General features: G+C 44.7%; 1 protein-coding gene across 5 annotated transcripts in view; it reads right to left on the bottom strand.

Moving 5' to 3' along the window:
• Positions 1 to 18,442, bottom strand: part of CEP170 (centrosomal protein 170) — a 548,658-nt gene that overhangs the window by 229,367 nt on the left and 300,849 nt on the right. The window lies entirely within an intron of this gene.

Raw genomic sequence — 18,442 nt, 5'->3', positions numbered from 1 at the left:
GGATGCCTGGCGGCCAAGATGACATTACAGACTTCGGGAGGAAGGTCCAAAGATGTCAACTGTTACTGCTCTAGACCCATGAATGAAGGGAGAGCGTTGACATGTTTGGGTGGAGAACCCTCCCCTGCTCCTGCGACAGAAGATTTTCCCAAAGGGAAAACCTGATCAGCGGAACAATGCCATTCTCAACAGTTTGGGATACCAGGCTCTCCAAGCCCAGTCCATAGCCATGAGGATGACTTGGGCCCGGTCACTCCTGATCGTCTTGAGAACTCTGGACAGGAGTGATATGCGCAGAAAAGCATAAAGGAGACCTGAGCTCCACTCGAGATGAAAATGGTCTCCGAGCAAGAGCTGCTTTGGAAACACCAGTGCGCAGAACTGTTGACATTGCGCGTTCTTGGCAGTGGTTTACAGCTCTAACCAAGGTCCTCCCCACTGCTTACACCTCCTCCGGATGGACATACCATGCATGATCCACTAGGCCCTTTGGCTGATTTTGTTTGCTCTGGCGTTACGAGATCCTGCCAGGTGTTGAACAGTCAGGCAAACGCCCCCGCCATGTCCAGAGATGCAGGGCCTCTTGACAAAGGTTCAATGACCCCACCTGCTCTGTTTTTTTATATGATTAAATGTCCTTGTGGTCTACTTTATGTCAGCAAAACTGAGAGAAAGATTAAGATCAGGTTATCAGAACATAAGAGACGAATCCGCAATCAAAATACCACTTCAAGTTTGGCAGTTCATTGGGTTGAGGAACGACATTCAATTGCACAACTTAAATTCCAGATTATCGAAAAAGTTTCACGATCTTTGGGCGCTGATAACTCAAAAATTCTCCTCCAGCGAGAAGTCTTTTGGATAAAAAAACTTCAGACCTTGATGCTCTACGGGCTCAATGATAAATTGGAAATGGTATGCTTTTTGTAAACTTGGACATAGTAATTCACAACCCCATGTGTGTTTTCACACACTGATTACATATGCACCACATGAACACTGTTGTTTCACTAAATCAGTTACTTATAGCTTTCTGAACCTTCCTCATGTGTTATTTTTATATTGTAACTCTTGCTGATTCTACTGTAATTCCGGTCTATAAAGCCACATTTCGTGTTCTACTTTAGGCTAATTATATGTTGTTCTTAGAGACATGTTATCTTGGAGAGAGGTCTGTTGTTTATGCCGTTTTACGGAGGGTAGCTCCGGGACCTCTCTATGACTAGTCCGTTTTTAGTGTTGTTTGGGATGACGTTATCCAGGAAATAGAAACAAATGCGGCGAATAATGGCGGCTCACACGACTATCTAAACACTCGTGGTTACGCACGGCGGAGTGAAGGTGAGCATTGTATTAGAGGGTTCAGACTTCTACATCGCTGGCGGTTTGATCTGTTAAGTTAATTTGATCGATGTTTGCTTGTTTTTGATAGTGGACCGAATATGTCTGACCCGCTTTTGATTCGTTATACTGGACACTGAAGGTGAGTTAACTTACCATTTATTAAGTTTCCACTACTCGCGTAGGACGGTCCACTGTGGTAATCACAAATTTATCCACTCCTTTTAGAACAGTTTAGTCTGGATGCCAGAGAGTGAATCTTATCTGCATAAGAAATTAGCCGTTAAGAGAGCGTTTTAAGGCGAGTTCAGGACCCCGTTTACACTACGCTGTATGTCCTCATTAGAGGTGAGCACTCGCATGATGGATCAAGGTGTCGTGTTACCTAGACAGTTTTGAGTAGAATATTGTTTTTGAATGGTATTTTGTTTCCCTAGGGCATTGCGTTCATAAGGACTGGTTACCTGAGGTTGTCTATGTTCGATCTCTACGTTTTCAATAAGGTCAAAGACATAGAGAATTGTGATGGCCTTTGATATAATAGGTGATAACGGTGGTATTTTGAACATGTCTAAAAGTCCGTAACAGTACTTAACAAGAAGGAATGTTAAACACAGGATGTGTCAGAAATTTCTAACAGTGTACTAGGTGTGAGTAAAAGAAATTGAAGCTATGATGCAATGGTTTATGCATAAGTTATATGTCTATGTCATTTTTGATTAACATGTTTACCAATGATTAAGTGCATCTTTTGAATATGTTTCCTTTCTTCTTCCTTTCTTCTTTTTTCAACAGAAGCCCCTGATGAAGGGACAACAAGTCCCGAAATGCATTGGGTTCTAAAGAGAAAATGTAGTGCTTTTGTAAAATTAAGATTTAATGTATTTTTGTGTAATTTAAACTGATCATGCTAAATCATAATGTATTTTTATCATGTTTGTGAACATTGATTTATCTCATATGATTTAACATAAATAAATTGTTAAATATGAGTACAATATAATTTGTTGTAGCGTGTTGGAGCCCTGGCCACCAATTTGGGACTAGGCCACTTTCACTTCATGTACTAAATGCTAAGCAGGCATTATTCCAACACAGCACACACACAGGATTAATTTGCTATTGGAAAACCTCGAGTGCAATTTTCACATACATTCATTTCTGTTTTTTTCATTACCACATGGATGTGGTGTTATCCATGAACACCTGCCCTCGCCTTCCATTGAGTGAGGGTAAAAGGGGTTCAATGCTAGTCTGATTGCTCGGAGCTCTAACAGGTTCATGTGGAGTCTGGAATCCGCCAGAGTCCAGAGTCCTCTGATTTCCACCTCTCCCAGATGGCCGCTCCAGCCCAGGAGTGTCACATCTATTACTGCTGTTAGCTCTGGTTGTGGAAGAGAGGGGGGTCTGCCGCTGACCCAATAGCAGTTTGTTAACCATAACTGAAGATCTTTTGCAGTGCCATCCGAGATCTGGACCATGTCTGAGAGATTCCCCTGACTCTGCGCCCACTGGAATTTCACGTCCTATTGCAGAGCCCTCATATGCCAGCAGGCATGCGTCACAAGCAGGATGCAAGAGGCCAGAGGCTCAGAGTCGGGCTCACGAAATCTAGGCTAGAGGCTGAAACATCAGTATCATAACTTGAATATTCTGGACTGTCATTCTGGCGAACAGGCCCGAAACTGCAGTGTCCAGAACAGCTCCAATCAAAGGGAGAATCTGAGAAGGGGTCAGGTATGATCTGGCACATTGATAGTGAACCCCAGTGACTGCATGAGGCCCGCCGTAGTCTAAAGGTGTAGAAGAGTGTCTGGGCCAAGCCCGCCTTTAACAGCTAGTAGTCGTCATAGGGGAAAAGTTGCACCCCTGATCCCAGCAGATGAGCTGCAACCACTGCCATCTACTTTGTGAACCCCTAAGGGGCGCCGGTAAGGCCAAAGGGGAGCAGAGGACACTGAAAGTACTCAGGACCTACCGTGAACCGCAGTTAATGTCTGTGAGCATGCAGGACGGGGAAGTATGCGTTTTGCAGTGATATAATAAATGTTAACACAAATATTTTTTGGTCTGCCACCAAGTCTTTGAGAGCCTTTAGGAATCCATCCACCCCTCTCGACTAATATCACTAGCGAAGCATGGGTTGCCCATTTCTCAAATATATATGCTTCCCCACCATACTGTGACAATACCCTGGAAAACCTCCCGCCCACCCAAATTAAAATGTCTCCAAGTGAGGTAGAGGAGGCAATAACTCAGAGTGCGGGAAACAAAGTCCCAGGCCCGGACAGGCTACCTACTGACCTTATAAAATTAGAGGCGGAGTTCTGGGCCCCTCTGTTATTAAATGTTTTTAATAATCTAACCACAACTAAAATCCCCAGTACATGGTCAACCTCTGTAATCAGCCCCATTTTTAAAAAAAGGATCTAGATCCGACCCCAGTTGCTTTGGCCCATTTCATTAATTGACAACACCCTCAAAATATTGGGGAGAGTCCTATTTAACAAGATCAGGGTATGGGCAGAGGATGGAAACATTCTGAATAAATGCAAGTTGGGGTTTCGGAGCCACTTAGGCACAGTGGAACAGTGTCTGAACCTTAATTTAATAATAGGAAAGTATACCATCGCCCGACACAGTCAACTTTACCTGGCATTTATGGACCTCTCGTCCGCCTTTGATTTTGTCAATAGATCAAGGCTCTGGCAACGTCTCCTCGATTATGGTCTGGACAATGATTTGGTACACTTTTTAGCCTACCTCCATACAGATTTAAAAGCTTGAGTAAGGATTAACATGGATGGAGCAGTGTCAGGAGACAGAACGGTCGGCAGAGGTGTTAACAAGGGTGCGTCCTTGCCCCACTCTTATTTATTTTATATATTAATGAACTTCATAATGTTTTGTCTAATCAAACCCCCGACGTCCCAATAATAAATGGCACTAAATTGCCCGTCTTACTCTATGCAGATGATGCTGTTTTAATGGGTCGCACACCAAACGCCCTGAGGATTTTAGTTAGGGGATTTGCAGATTATATGCATAGCCTTGATCTCTGCACCAATTAAAAAAAAATCCTTTTTAATGTGTTGTGGCCCTAATAAACGCCACATTAATAGGATCACTTTGGACCAAGACTCCCTGTTATGCACTCGCACTTTTCCCTATCTGGGCATACAATTTACGGATAGTGGTTCATGGACCCCACATTTGGCTTATGGACGGTCTAAGTTTATTAAAGCTATAAATTCAGTACTGAACCTCCCTAAACCAAAAAGATTAGAGGTGGTACTGTCATTACTAAAAATTTACAGGACACAATGTGTGCCAATTATGACCTACGGGGCTGAAAATTGGGGATACACAAATTTAAAAAACGTACAGGTTGAGGAAAATAGATTCTGCAGAAGGCTTCTGGGAATACCAATATCATCGCCTACCTTTGTAAGCCACATTGAACTAAAACTGTTTTATTTGGAGGACTATATCAGGTCCCGCCCTGCCCTGTTTTGGCTAAAGGTTTGGAAAAACCCTGAAGCCCCCCTGACCAGGGAAATCCTGGTTGACTGCCTAAAATGCGACCAGGGCATTAGAATTACCTGGCTGGCCCAAGTACGGGCGAGCCTGACAGCAGTCAATCTCAAGCACATCTTTGATAATCCTGATGAATTAGATGGGATTGACGGGAAGACGATTCGTAATATCCTATATAAACACTATGGGGAAGTTAGACATAAACAAGAATCGGTCAAAACCTCTGTGAAACAGTACATCCAAATGAAAGGTGATGCTGAACCCATCTCATGTTTACCTGTTGGTTATCTCCTTAAAGATATTACACGTTGGGAGCGCAGTCTTCTTTTTAGACTAAAAACACGATCTATACAATACTTACTGTGTTTCCCTATAGGCTATCAACCTAATATTGAGAATTTGGCTTGTCCATGTCGGAATCCAGGGAAACAATCTGTACTGCACTTTCTGTTCTTTTGCTCCTTTTATCAAAAATATAGTAAGCAGCTGTTGATACCGTTTTTTAGAGCCAAGGGTATAAAGGATTTTAAAGTAGCCTATAAAATTATTTTCCAGCTTAAAGATAATGACATTATATATCGTGTGTGTACTTTTTTAAAAATGGCTATCCGTTCTCGTTCCTCTATGAACTAATGTCTGTTAGGCTAGGATGCATTATATGTATTTAGAGGTTTTGCACTTTTTTCTATTTTTGCACCTTGCACAGCCGCACTTTACTTAATGCTGCTAATTGTAAATCATATGAGCCATAGTAATCTGCCCTTTCTGCTGTTGCTATGGGAAACCTTGCATTTGCACTTTATCTTAACGGTATTTTAAATAGGAACTACGCACTTTACAAAACTTGCACTTTAGACGACGCTGCTAATTGCCCTAGTAATCTGCTTCTGTAGCTACTGCTATGAGAATTCATGTATTTTGTATGTTTTACTGCTATCTTAAATGGGGTTTTTGCACTTGGGCACTTTATTTGATGCTGCTATATAGAAATATATATGAAAGTGGGTGATGTCTTGGGAAATAATGCATTTTTGCACACTGTCATGCAAGTATTGCTCCTGTTGCTAGTGAAATGGAAAATATAACAACGTTTTTATCTTATTTTTAATGACCTCCTGTGGCACAGGTGGTGGTATATCCTACCTCCCACTGGGTGCCCATGATGGTCAGAGTGTATCGAACAACAAGGGAACCCCAACTGAGTCTGCACAGGACCTCGGGGAGCAACTTTTTGTAACAACAACGGTCCCAAGCATGAATAATTTAAACAGCAAGATAAACACAGACAAAATCAGTTCTGTATTAAATGACTTGTCCAGCCGGACAGAGGTCCAATTTTACTTTTAACAAAGATACAAACGGAATTTCCTTCAACAATTCCACGTTGTGGGGCACAAGCCTTTTCCCCCAATTTAAGTACAAACACCTTAGTACATCAATAGTGGACAGGAAAGGGCTTTTAGGCAAAAAGCTTAGACTGTTCTCACAATCGCAATTTAGAACAAAGAATACTGGATGCACCTTTACATCAACAAAGTATGTAGTATAACCATTGTATAAGGCACATAAAAATGGTCAACGGCGTTTCGATACCAGTTTTAATTCAAAGGGATCATCATCAGGACATTTATTAATTGCCTAAATGATTTTGAGCCTCTAAAACCAGCCAGTATTGTGGCTACAGATTTAGGCGTCTATTGGTTATCACTTTGTATAATCCACCGCATGGCGTCGGGGGTCCGATCGCGTTCTAGGCGGGGAGTACCGGATCAGTCGGATAGTGCTCCCGCTCGGCAATTCGATCGGATTGCCGAGCGGGAGCACTATCCGACTGATCCGGTACTCCCCGCCTAGAACGCGATCGGACCCCCGACGCCATGCGGTGGATTATACAAAGTGATAACCAATAGACGCCTAAATCTGTAGCCACAATACTGGCTGGTTTTAGAGGCTCAAAATCATTTAGGCAATTAATAAATGTCCTGATGATGATCCCTTTGAATTAAAACTGGTATCGAAACGCCGTTGACCATTTTTATGTGCCTTATACAATGGTTATACTACATACTTTGTTGATGTAAAGGTGCATCCAGTATTCTTTGTTCTAAATTGCGATTGTGAGAACAGTCTAAGCTTTTTGCCTAAAAGCCCTTTCCTGTCCACTATTGATGTACTAAGGTGTTTGTACTTAAATTGGGGGAAAAGGCTTGTGCCCCACAACGTGGAATTGTTGAAGGAAATTCCGTTTGTATCTTTGTTAAAAGTAAAATTGGACCTCTGTCCGGCTGGACAAGTCATTTAATACAGAACTGATTTTGTCTGTGTTTATCTTGCTGTTTAAATTATTCATGCTTGGGACCATGATGGTCAGAGAGCAAACAAAAGAGGCTTTATTGTCACTGACAATTGGGTGAGTGGTGGACTGGCCTGACCGATGGCTTCTTGAACCACAGCGTCTGTGGGTACCACGTCTTCGGCCACGCAGGGACTGGGTAGCTTGTTTGCTGTGGTGACTGGGCAGGTAGAGACTCGGCTGGAAGACCCTTTTGTGGTCACGAATGGAGCAAAAGGCAGACTGGGGTTGCCAGAGACCATGGAAAGTCCCAAGGACCTGGCTGTAGCTATGCTGTCCACCTTGTCTCCGAAGAGACGGAAGCTATCAAAGGACATACGCATGAGCGAGGACTGGACATCCTCCTAAAATCCAGAGGTTCTTAACTAGGAGTGGTGCCTAAGGACCACCAACGATGAAACTGCTCTGCCAAGTGAGTTAGTTGTATCCAGACCACAGCATATGGTAACCTAGCTGCAGCAACAGCTTGGGAGAGTATTGTTCGGGCTACTGCGAGACCATAGGCAGCACTTGCCCAACAGAGTCCTCAGCGAGTGGGCGTATCGGCCCAAAAGGTACGTGGTGTTAAACGACCCAAATGCCAGGGTGGTGGAAGAAAACATCTTAATTCCCAAGGTATATAGCCTCTTGGATTCCCAAGCCAGTGGAGTGGTAGTGAAGGCGCCAGGATTTAACTTGGAAGTGGAGGCTTGGCCAACAAAGCTCTCCAGGGTGGGGTGAGGAAATTGGGGTGCCCTGGGATGGGGCGATGTCAGCGGGTAATTGTCAGTGGGCAATTGTTTAATTTACAGGAGCCCCTGTGCAGGGCTTGGACCAGGACCCAAGTAGGACGTCCGTGAGGGCTACATTAAAAAGGAGAAGCCGTTCGGAAGGGGTGACTACCGGCTGAAGCACCTCAGTCAAGACGTTCATCTTGACAGCAATGGAGGGAAGCTAAAGGTCCAAGACCTCGGACGTCCTCCTCACCATCATTGCAAGTGAGGCTACTCCCTCCTCAGTAACTGTGGTAAGACAAGAGACCAAGTCTGTATCTGGGGAGATGACCAGTTCACTGACATCTGACAAATCCTCACACAAGTTGTCCCCATTGGGGTCTGAGGGCTTGTATTCTTAAGGTTATAGGGAACCCTACCCCGTTGGAATAGGCCTCAAGCTCTGGTATGGATGGAATGCCTCCAGTCGGCGCTGGTGATGGCGTCGGACGACGCTAGGGACTCAGGCAGTGGGACCGGTGCCAAGAAAGGTCAAGGTGTCCACAGATCCAAGGGGCCCAACTAGTACCAACACCGAATACGCAGGCGGCAAACCGTGTGGCCCTCTCCGAAACCCGCAGGACCCAAGGCCACGCCAGCGGGGTCGGGCCACCTAAATTCAGGGATGCGTAGAGACAGCTTAGACGCAGGGTCAACCGCTAAGCCAGGCCTCGAACACTGACGTTCCCTCGGCTCGTCGGATGACTTTGGCTGGCGGGGCTAAGTTGAAGACCTCTTCGCTTTCTTCTTGTTTTTTGTGGGACTGACCCGGACGGCGTCGACTGAGACTATGATCGATGGCTCAGCGACCGATCCCAAGACCGTCTTCTTGACCGGGATTGAGACCATCGTGATGGTGAAAGTCGAGCAGCATGTAGCTTGAGGGACAGCTTCCTCAAGGCTTTGGGGTGTATGGCACGACATTCAACACAAGCCTTGCTGTTGTGATCGCATTTGAGACACCAGAGGCAGATAAGGTGTGCATACGTCATCAACATTTGCCAATGACAGGCGCTTGAGGGCTGAAAATGGGCCTCCCTTGCAGACTTCTCTGCCACACCAGGAGACACCGTCTCAAAAAAATCTTCGACAAAAGATCGAAAATGGTCAGTCAAAAAGTGATCTGCGCTGAAAGTACTGATGTCAGCATGGGTTGGCGCCTATATAGGCACTGCGCACGCCACTTTCGGTGCCGACGACTCCACACGGAGCCAAATGATGTCACCTATCGGTGTGTAGGGGTACTGCTCATGAAAACATTTCAGGATTCAGTCTGATGCCTGGGAATAATTCTAGGGTAAGGAATCTGCAGCTAGAAGTCTTTTATCAGATATCAGTAGTTACCAGGCAAACTGAGATTACAAATCATGCAGAAATAGCACACCAGCGCCATTTCTTTCCTCCCTCCAGACATTTCAGTTAAAAAAAGTTGTCAAAATGTGGAAAACTGGCTGAAAAAGAATAAAAAAGTGTAGCGCATTAAGACCAATTCCTTTGGTTATTCCCCATTCCACAACTTGTATTAGCTCTGTATTTCTGCATTCTGCAATTACTAATACCCCTATAGTAATCAGTAAATTCTGGATGCCAAATTACCACATTGGTAAAACCTAATGCGTGTGTAACAAGTAATTACTGTTTTAGTCTATCTACTCGCAACAGCAAGAACTATAAAAGTGCGCCTCTAGGTTCAGTGGGAAAAATCAAAAGTTGAGAAACTATGCAAACCAGCACTGATAAAGGAAACAGGTTTGATATTCCTCTAGTGCAAACACACATCTAGGCACAGATTCAAATTGATCACACACTTAAACATGCGCAAATTCATACAGATCATGTGCTCAGTTTAGCACAGCAAAAGACACCCATTGCACAGACTCCCAGACATATCTCTTTTCATGTACAAAAAGCATCAAATTTACAAATACATACTTCAAAAGCAGAACAAGGCTCAAAGCTATAGAGTTCCCTAAGCATTTGCCACATTTGGCAACAACACACCCATGTCATAGTATATACATATCTTGCTCTACAACAAAACACTAGGCAACTCTCATGACACCTTCATGCACACAAAAAGCATCCAAGCCTTATAGTTGGCAGCGCTAGTTACCTCGAAGGTATATTCAATCAGGTTAGACAACTTCTAATTCCGCCGTACACACCACCCACATAAGTTCAAGTTCAAGTTCAGGCATTTATAAAGCGCACTACTCACCCAGAGGGTCTCAAGGCGCTAGGGGGAGGGGATCACTGTTTATCGAATAGCCAAGTTTTCAGTTCTTTTCTGAAGGAGATGTGATTCTGAGTAAGGCGGAGGTGGGTGGGGAGTGAGTTCCAGGTCTTGGCAGCCAGGAAGGAGAAGGATCTGCCACCCATGGTGGTTTTTCGGATGCGCGGGACTGCGGCGAGGGCTTGATTGAATGATCTTAGTTGGCGGGTGGGATAGTAGAAGGACAGTCGGGTGTTGAGGCATTCGGGTCCTAGATTATAAAGGGCCTTGTGTGCGTGGGTAAGAAGGCGGAAAGTGATTCTTTTGTTGACGGGAAGCCAGTGGAGGTTTTTTAAGTGACCGGTGATGTGTTCTTGGCGTGGGATGTCTAATATGAGTCTCGCTGATGCGTTTTGAATGCGCTGGAGCTTTTTCTGCAATTTTGCTGTAATTCCGGCGTAGAGTGTGTTGCCATAGTCCAGTCGACTTGTGACCAGTGCATGGGTGACAGTCTTTCTTGTTTCGAGGGGGATCCAGCGGAAGATCTTTTTGAGAATGCGAAGGACGTTGAAGCAGGAGGACGATACCGCGTTGACTTGTCTGGACATTGAGAGAGAGGAGTCTAGAATGAAGCCAAGGTTACGTGCATGGTCTGTGGGTGTGGGCGCTGATCCCAAAGCGGAAGGCCACCAGGAGTCGTCCCAAGCTGAGGGGGAGGATCCAAGGATGAGCACCTCCGTTTTGTCTGAGTTGAGTTTTAAGCGGCTCTGTTTCATCCATTCGGCTACTTCTTTCATACCTTCGTGAAGGTTGTTTTTGGCGGTGTTGGGGTCTTTGGTGAGGGAAAGGATTAGCTGGGTGTCGTCGGCGTAGGAGATGATGTTGAGGTTGTGTTGACGTGCGATGGAGGCGAGGGGACTCATGTAGACGTTGAAGAGGGTGGGACTGAGTGAGGAGCCTTGAGGTACGCCGCAGATGACTTCGGTGGACTCGGAGTAGAAAGGGGGGAGTCGGACTCTCTGGGTTCTTCCGGCTAGGAACGAGATGATCCAGTCCAAGGCTTTTCCTTGTATGCCGATGTTGTAGAGGCGTTGTATGAGGGTGTTGTGACAGACAGTGTCGAAGGCGGCGGAGAGGTCGAGTAGAATGAGGGCCACTGTTTCACCGTTGTCCAGGAGTGCTCGGATGTCGTCGGTCGCCGCAATGAGGGCGGTTTCGGTGCTGTGTTTGGCTCGGAAGCCGTTTTGTGAGGGATCCAGGGAGTTGTTGGATTCGAGGAAGGCTGCGAGTTGGTTGTTACCGGCTTTCTCGATGACTTTGGCCGGGAAAGGGAGGAGGGAAATGGGTCGGTAGTTTTTCATTTCTGAGGGGTCTGCTGTTGGTTTTTTCAGAAGGGCGCTGAGTTCGGCGTGTTTCCATATTTCTGGAAAGGAGGCGGAGTTGAAGGAGCAGTTGATGACATCGCGGAGTTGGGGGGCGATGATGGAGTCAGCTTTGTTGAAGATGTAGTGGGGACAGGGGTCCGAGGGTGAGCCAGAGTGGATTGAGTTCATGAGGCGAATGGTATCTTCAGTGGTGATTGGGTTCCAGGACTTGAGGTAGTTAGTTGGAGGGGTGGGAACAGAAGGGGGTGGGGTGAGTTGGTCATTGGGAGTATTCATGAAGCTGTTGTGGATGTCGGCGATTTTGTTGTAGAAGAAGGAGGATAGCGCATCGCAGAGGTCCTGGGAGTTAGTGATGTCGTTGGATGCTGCGGGAGGGTTGGTGAATTCTTTGACGATATTGAAGAGTTCCTTGCTGTTATGGGAGTTGTTGTCGAGACGGTCCTTAAATGCTGATTTCTTGGCGGATCGAATCAGTTGGTGGTGTTTGCGGGTGGCTGTCTTGAGGGAGGCCATGTTGTCTGAGGTTGGTTCTTTTCTCCAGTTCTTCTCCAGGGTGCGGCATGTCTTCTTGGATTTTTTAAGGTCGTCATTGAACCAGGGAGCCCTTTTGCTGAATGATTTCAACTGGTGTTTTTTCAGGGGTGCTAGTTCGTCCGCACTGTTGGTGATCCATTGCCTGAGGTTTGTGGCCGCTTGGTCTGGGTCCGTTGTTAGGGTGGGAGTGTTTTGGCTGAGTGATGTGAGGAGTTGGTCGGTGGTGATATTGTTCCATTTTCTTCGGGGAATGGGTTGTGGACGGTTGTGGGTCAAGGTTGTTTTGTAGCTGAAGTGAACACAGCTGTGATCCGTCCAGTGGAGAGCTGTAGTGTGATCGAAGGAGATGTGCTTGCTGGAGGTGAAGATAGGGTCGAGCGTGTGTCCGGCTGTGTGAGTGGGGGTGTTAACAAGTTGTTTGAGTCCGAGTTTGGACAGGTTGTCCAGAAGGGTGGTGGTGTTGTTGTCGAGAGTGTTGTCAAGGTGGTAGTTGAGGTCTCCTAGGAGAATGTAGTTCTCGGATGCGAGGGCGTGCGGGCTGACGAAGTCAGTGATGTCGTCACTGAATTGAGATCGGGTGCCTGGGGGTCTGTAAATGAGGGTTCCTCTGAGTGTTGTCCTGGGGTCGGTGTGGATCTGGAAGTGGAGGTGTTCGGCGGTTGCAAGATTGTCGTCAGAGCTGGTTGTAATTTTGATGGTGTTTCTATGGACGATGGCTATGCCTCCTCCAGTTTTGTTAATGGTGCGGTCTTTTCGAATGATCTTGTATGTGTCCGGTATGGCTATGGCGATGTCGGGGGCAGAAGATGTATTCATATACATATAGTGGTCTTTGCCGCTTAGCAACGGTTATAAACTATCACCACTTTAAATATCAGCAACCATTAAGTTAATCCAAATGTATCTCAATCATATGTGGCAAAAAATGCTTCCACACAATGGGCAAATATGACTCTAAACATAACAGCGACCTGTAGCAGAGCAATGTATAACCGCATACCCCAGAATAATTAAACAAAAGGCAAGTAATGTGGCACACACATATACAACCATAATACTCCACACAAATCTATATCAAGGTCTAGCTGGCCACAATACAATATAATCCATCAATAAACAATACATTCATCTATTCTAACCTCATCAACACATATTCAATACCACTGCCCTCTAAACAATAGGAAACACGCCTGGAATGCAACATGTATCTCAGAATCATAATAGGAGCCCAGATACTAATAGCACTGAGGGCTTATTAAAGAAAATGCATTTGCAATGCAATTGGTCTTGCATTTGAGAGAGTTAGAGCTAAAAGCTTTTTAAATGTCAATGTATTTTACCCACGTGTTTTGGTTTGGAATGGAGTGGATGTATGTGGTTTAGAGTGGAATTATGTGGGCTGAATTAGAATTGTTAGTAGTGGAATTGTGTGGGGTGAAATTGTGTGGTGTGTAGTCTATTTGTGTAGTGTTACTATGTGGCATGGTGAACAGATAAGGGTGATAGCTGCACAGAATGGGTGGAAAGTAAGATAGAGAGGGATGGGTCGTTTGTGCACAAAGTGGTGAATGAACTCCGGGCAGATCAGCAAACAGAGTGTGTGAGAAAGAGAGAAAGAGGAGGAGAGTAGGATACGGATGCATAAAAACTGTGTACGCAGAGGACACCTCAAAAAGAGGAGCACGTGTTTGAGGGACAGAATCTTGAAAAAGCACGAGAAAAAACTTTGCTGGAAGAGTTGAAGTGAACCAATATGAGAGAGGTGGGAGGAGTGCTTCAGAAAGAAAGAGAGGGGTGTGAGAGAATACGACAGAGAGAGGAACGAGTGGGACGGACACCCAGACGAGTGGGGAAGAGGCGAGAGGTGGACCAGTGCCCAGAGTGAGAAGGCACAGGAAGGTAGCAGTAGAGCAGGTATTATAGATAGGAGAAAGTGAGTGTGAGGAAGGATGAGATAGGGCAGTGGAAGTGCAAGATGAACGGGATTAGTGGGAGTGTGAGGGAGAAATGAGAGGAGCAGTGGATGTGTGGGGAAGAGTTGACAGGGCTGGTGGAAGTGCGATGCAGAGATGGGTTGCATTGGAATTTTTTATTGTGGAATTGTGTGGTGTGTGACTGTGTGGTGTGGAGTTGTGAAGTGGAAATATGTGGAATGGTGTGCTGTGGAATTATGTGAAAAGTAATTAAATGGTATTAATTGTAGTGAAATTATGTAGAGTGAGATTGTATGTTATGGAGTTAATTATTGTGTGTTGTGGAGTGGCATGTTGTGGAGTTCAATATTGTGGTGTGTCGTGAAATTTTGTGGCATGTTTTTGAAATCTGTGGTGTGTATTGGAGGTATTTGGTGTGTTGCGGAATTGTGTTGCGCAGTTGAAATATGTAGTTTAGTGTAGAATTATGTGATGTGTATTGGATTGCCTCTGTGATTCACTGTTCCTTCACCTTAAAAAGAATTGTGTTGAAAGGGCCGCATTTTACATTACAGCCCCTTGTTTGTGCGGAAGAACAAATTAAAAGAATGTATTTCTTGCCAGCCTTATTTGCGCGTCTCTTGTTTCCAAAGGTAGTTTCTTCAACTTTCCAGAGCCAACCTTGAAATGATGCTTTCTTGTTTTTGGTTTTATGCCTTTCTCGTAATATGTTTCCACGGGTGCAGTGGTTGCTTTCGTTTATGCGTGCATGTGGTATATGTGCTTGTAGGATTTGTTTTAGGATGTGTGTTGTGTGGTCAGTTGGTGTGGTATCTTTGTGTGATGGGGTGGGGGGTTTAGTACGTTATAAGTATGGGGAGTGATGTGCCGCAGATGTGGGATGGGAGGATGCCCCAGTGTGCCAGTCTCTGTTTGTGGTGGATCTGTACACTTTCCTGTGGTTGGTGTTTTGAGGTCTGACAAAGATAAGAGTGTAGTGCTGTATGTTTGACAGTTTATTGACTATCCCATGAGAGGAGAGCCCATAGAGTGGGGGCTCCCAGTCCCCCCCCTGAGAACTAGGCCAGCCTCTAAAAGCCCAAGGAGGGTAGGCTAGGGGGCTGGTCCCTGATATATTACCTTGTCCTCTTATGGGGCTTTTGTCATCCACTCCTCCGGCCTTTCATGGCCCTTGTCACAAGCTAAAGCATGAAATGACCAGAGGGGTTGTACGGGGTCAGGACAGGCTTTAATGTGGTAATGGCGCAGCTGATGACCCATCGGTGAGAGACGATGGACCTTAAAGAGCTGTTCACAGGCGATTAAATGCTTGTTTGTTGGTCACCGGCAGTATGTGGGAGTGGGCAGCTGGTTTCTGCACATCTTGTGCTACCACACCTCCGGACCAATCTGCTCCTTTTGTTTGCCTCCCGCCTGAACGATGACAGGTGGGAGGTTTACATGAGCGCTGGGGCTATTACAACAATTTCCCTTCCTGTCCTCCCTGCTGGTAGTGCTGCTGCCCCACCAGCGCTGTCCAGACTCCCCACTGTCCCCCTTTCTTCCCCCCTTGAGACAGGCCTCAGCACAGAGAGCACCAAGAAACACCATAAAGGGGCAAAAAGGCAAAAGGAGCAATCAATGCCACATAATGGCGTCATTAACAGCCAATTCATAGCACAGAGCTTTATTGGCATGACAAATCTAAACTTTAATGTCTGGGACAACAGCGAAGCGTTCTTGCTGCTTGCCTGCATAGGTCCAGTTGGGCACATGCTGCTGCAGTGCCAAAGGACGAAATGAGGCCTAATGATCAGAAGCTCGGTCTCTGGAATGGAGAAATCTGGGCTGTAATGGTGACATCCTCACTAATATAACATATGATTCTGGGTAGATCCATTTATCTACCTGTCCTTTATTTCCCGTACCTATTAAACTGAGTCAGATCTGTAACTAGTGACATAGCAATCCCCTATATAAACAATCCTCTCCATTCCCTTCTGCATCGCCTGTCTTTCTAAAGAAGCCAACAAGATCATTAGATCTGTTTGTACTGTACAATCACCTGCTCAATATTCAACAGGTATGGCTCAGCCAATAGTCATTCAGAGCATGATATACCGAATGCCATTTATATGTGCAGTTCAAACAGTTGATAGTTACAGTACTGTGAAACTGTTAACTGCACTGTAGAGCTCTAATTATAACAAAATCTATGTTGTAAGGTGTACTTTCTCTCATTCATTTTCAAACACACACAATGTCAAACAAAACGGATAGAACTGACCTACAGGCAGGGTTGGCGGAGTTGAGGCCTCTGTGTGGCTGAAGCGGGGCTGGGAAGCAGGCTCTGCCGCCGAAGTTCGCTTCAGGCAAGAGGCCGTCTACTACCTCCCACTCTGCCAAGATTGACAGCCCTGTTTAAAGAGCATCTAAAAAAAAAGCTTGTCAGTCTAGAAATTAGCACAGTAACAAAATGCACTCTCCTTGAGTCCTCTGTAGGGGGGATGTGGGGTAACATATAGAGCTGCCAACTTGGGGAACTGGGGAAAAGGGTTAGAGTCCAGACCGGCTCTCCGGTGTCTACTATATATAAAAAAGTAGCAATGGTGATTTGAAACAGAATTCAACAAAATTTCAAATATCTAAATGCTGATCCAGCAATGCTTGAACTCCTTTCAAATTAAGTGTACAGGAAGCGTCCAGGATGGGGTGAATGTACCATCGGTGAAAGCCCACATTAAAAAACAAGCATGGCAAATGAAGTGGCCGGGAACCTTTCAGCATGCGACAAATAAACAAAACACGAACAAGCAGAGGCAGGCCAACAAAGAGAAAGAGTGCTCAAAGTACCTTTAAAATAACATGAAGAGTAAGAGCACATGTGACAGGGGCAGTTCTCATGGAAGGTTACAAGAGTAGAAAACGAGAGACTACTATGCATATTAACCAAAGAAAAGCAGGCATTTAGGAAGGACAGTAAAAGGAGCCCATTAAAAATAGGGGTGGTGCTTTAGGGCCATCTTTTAGATACAGCAGTCTCAAAGAGACAGAGCATGCGCTGCCTAGGGAGACCTAAAAACGTTGGAAGTGTTACATAAATGGCCAAAACATACCACGTCACAGGCACACGAGGAGTTTCATAAAATACGTTTTTCAATGATCCATCAAGAAGAAATTAGGAACATTACTGAAAGTTAATATTTGCTGCAGTTAGTCAGTGAATAAAACTGAAATGCACAAAGACTCCCATGGGTTAAGGTCTTGCTTCAATGATTTTGTCAGGGTGCTATTTCTACCATCACCACCAATAAAAACAGCAGATGCACATCAGTTTGGTTACTTATCTAAAGACAAGACTGACTGCCTACCAAGTGCCTCAGACGTCACAGGGTTGTGGTCTGTCAGATGGATAAACATCTTCCACTTTGAAGGGAAAAAAGTTAAAGTGAACCATAACCTAATATAGAAATCCCACACCATTAGTGTTAATCATGTGCACCGAAATATGCAATTTTAACACATTAAAAAATGACTTCATGTCAATCTCTGAAATGAGTACCTTTGTGAAAGTCAATTTTATTTTTCACAATAGGCCTGCAGTCACTTCAACTTTTCCTTAGCAATTACTGAAGATTTCACCAGCTGGCCTGGAAAGGTACCAAAAATGCTGATTGGGATGACATTCCGACTTGAACACAGGCACAATATCTTAAAGTATAATTCTCAGTTTTGATAACTTGTAGAAATTCCACCAGTCAGAGAAAGAAAGGCGTTTGTATATTTTGCCCACTACTCAGAATTCATGAAACACAGACAATCATATGTGTCATTTCTCAGAACTACAATTTTTCTGTTCATTGCAAATAAATGAGTTTCTAAGAATTTTAAGGAAAAGAACACAGGTTTTAGTGCTACGCAAACCATATAGACTGACAAAGTCAAAACAAAAAGGCCAAACTTTTCTATAACCATTTGAAACATATCTCTCTTGTCATGATTTTTCTATTCGTATTCACTACAGTCAACCAACGAATAGTCAGGTTACCAAAACTATCAACAAACGAACAAAGTACAATCTTTCAAAACACCATTGGCATCACCTTAAAGCTTTTGGCCCTCAAAACACTCATGTTTGCGGCATAAGCCATGGAGATAAAGAATACTCAACTTGATTATAAGTTCTTGCGCTCAATAAGGCGTAAATATTGACGTGTTATGTAAACCCATGTTTAAATGTCTTTCAACTGTTTGTTATGTGCTCAGCTCGTATGCCCTCTGCTTCCAAACGAAAAAAAGTTTTAATTTTTGGGAAAGATGACGACTTCAGGATGTTTATTTTGCTTAGTTTAATGCCTATCGAATAGCTGATTTAGAAACAAAGTTTTTTCAGACTGGCCCCATTAATGTGGACC

This window comes from Lissotriton helveticus, chromosome 6, assembly GCF_964261635.1.
Source record: "Lissotriton helveticus chromosome 6, aLisHel1.1, whole genome shotgun sequence".
Taxonomy (NCBI): Eukaryota; Metazoa; Chordata; class Amphibia; order Caudata; family Salamandridae; genus Lissotriton; species Lissotriton helveticus.
The sequence above is the reverse complement of the archived record's forward strand: the minus strand, read 5'-3'. Positions and strand labels throughout refer to the sequence as shown.